The 2394-nt window shown below is 40.7% G+C and overlaps 1 long non-coding RNA gene across 1 annotated transcript; it reads right to left on the bottom strand.

Moving 5' to 3' along the window:
• Positions 1–238: 238 nt before the first annotated feature.
• Positions 239–926, bottom strand: LOC123412001. Its single transcript, XR_006613379.1, has 2 exons — positions 783–926; positions 239–545 (listed from the first exon to the last, which is right to left on the bottom strand). It is a non-coding gene; the product is annotated as an uncharacterized LOC123412001 (long non-coding RNA).
• Between the last annotated feature and the right edge of the window lie 1468 nt (positions 927–2394).

Raw genomic sequence — 2394 nt, 5'->3', positions numbered from 1 at the left:
CAGGCAATTCATCTGTTTCTTGACTTCTGTTGGGTGAAGACCAACAAATGATGATTTATATCATCCATTTTTGTCCTTTTACCTATCTTGTCGGGCTATGACGTGAAGGGGTGTTCGTTGCCTTTATATTTTTGTCCATTTCTTCCGCTTGAACAAAGAGTTAATTTCATGGCTTCATTTAAGACACTTCGTCCCCTTGTTATACCAGATGTTCACTTATTAATTCTACAAACACGCCTAAGAAACTTCTCAACTTTATTGACGGATAGGGCTGGACCATGATCTGTTCCAATCTTTTTACATGAGACGAGATGGACACATAAAAATGAATTTGCTAGTTTTGTCATTCATCATCTGCCACTCAAGTGGCTTTATTATTTCTTGGGCTTAATACAAGCAGCAGCACCTTGGAGTGGGGCCGGGATCACAGTAGGCTTGTTCGGGGTTGTAGCCAAAAGTTTTGCAGATGTTTTTACACGTTTGCGTGTTTTCCGGCGTAACCGGGTTCTGGCAAACACCCTCCGGCTGGCACCAGCTGGGTGGGTCTGCACAGCAGCATGAAAAGAGATGAACGGTTAGTTTCCTTCCATGGGAAAGAAAGAACAGATCTATAAAGAAGAAGAACAAGAAGAACAACGAAGCATAGATTTCTTTTTTTCTGTTTTCGGCTTTGGCTAGCTGGGTTGTCCTTCGCTCCTACCATATCAACGTAAAAAAGCAAAGTTTTTGCCTTGCATTGTTTCAAGAAACAAATTGTAGTGGAGAAACGTGTGTGTTCTTACCTTCTGCATTACAGTGCAGAAAGATGGTAGACATGACCAGAATAGCTACGACCAAGAACAAATTGTGTGTGTTGTTCCTTGGACGTGCCATGGTGAATGGGATCTTGCAATTACTCTTCTTCCGGGCAGATAGTGTTTTCTTTCTAGTCCATGGATGCAAGTATTCGGCATGACGGTGATCATATATATACAGGGGTCATCACAGGAATAGGGGGGACTTAATTAATTCCCATTTATCCTCTCGTCATCATTGATTGCAATTTTTATTAATAGCTTACCAAGCTGACTGCTTGGTTCTCCTCTGGTTATCATAGCATTAATGCGTTCGTAATTACCGGATAATCAATTTATTATCTACCATTTATAGGTGGAAAGCACCACACACCTACACATCATACGCACCAAAAATAGTAACTCCTTTGCAAAAAATAATTATTTTTTTGAGTTCTTTTACGGTACTACCTTGAAACTAGTATGGCCATCCATTCATTCTCTTCTAGTGGATAAAATTAACTAGTACTCCAACTTAACCAGTATTTCTATCTTTTCGGTTTATAGGGCTCATCGAAAAAAATAGATTTTCATTATATTATGCTCGTTTTGAGTCTAATTGAGTTAAAATGCTTTAAGTTTCACGTCATATTTAATTCCTCGAGATAAGAGAAAGAAAATTAATTGCTATGCATGCGTCTTTTTCTATAGGCATCATAAGAGTCCAATGAAAGGGAGGATGCTACATTTATTGTTTCGGAAATCAAATATGTGAGAAAAATTCATTGGTAGTTAAAACTAGTGCCATCCACTCACAATCCACCATGATTGGCGAGTTTTCAGATTTGAGCCGTATAAACCTGAGACAAGTCTTGAGATCCGACCCAAACCAAACAGCAGTTCTTCCCTCTGGTCCCGCCTGAAAGGATCTGAAAAGTCCGCAATTGATGACACGACCAGAAATTAATGATCCCATTTTCATCTCTAGGCATCAATCCAGCTCCGGCCGAGCCATCCTTTGCATTAACAAAACCATCACAGTTCAGTTTCACACACCCAGCTGGAGGTTTGGCCCAAACTTTCTCAGATGGTTTCGTCAGTTGTGTCATGCGAGGATCAGACGCCATACTGATCAGAACGGGTTGTTTTCCTTTTATAATTTCCTTAGTTGATGATTCCTTTAGGAACCTTCAATCTTAGGCAGAGTTTTAGCATGTGTGACCTCATCGCGGGCGTATCATGCTCGTCAAGCAGTCAAGATGATGTAGTCGACCATTGTTTTCGGCGCAGACTCCATACATCGCTGAACCAACAGGTAGAGGTAAACTGCAAATCCATGTCCGCGGGAAGGTGCCATATACTCCTCATAGAGCTTCATAGTAGTCTGGCGTGGGAACAATTATAAAGAGCGTCCGTTGTGTCCTCCTTTGGAGGGATAAAAGGCAAACGTTGCAAAGTTTGTCCAAATATGTAAACTATAGAAAAATATAACATTTGCAATATCTAATTCCTACCGCAAAAGTGAGGCCGCCTCCGACCACAAAAAAGTATAAGCCATGTGCTGTATGTCCTAAATAGACGGTGTATTTTGCCACTGTTGCCCATATTCGTACTCTCTTGT

The sequence above is a fragment of the Hordeum vulgare genome, chromosome 7H, assembly GCF_904849725.1.
Source record: "Hordeum vulgare subsp. vulgare chromosome 7H, MorexV3_pseudomolecules_assembly, whole genome shotgun sequence".
Taxonomy (NCBI): Eukaryota; Viridiplantae; Streptophyta; class Magnoliopsida; order Poales; family Poaceae; genus Hordeum; species Hordeum vulgare.
This window is presented reverse-complemented; position numbering and strand designations above follow the sequence as displayed.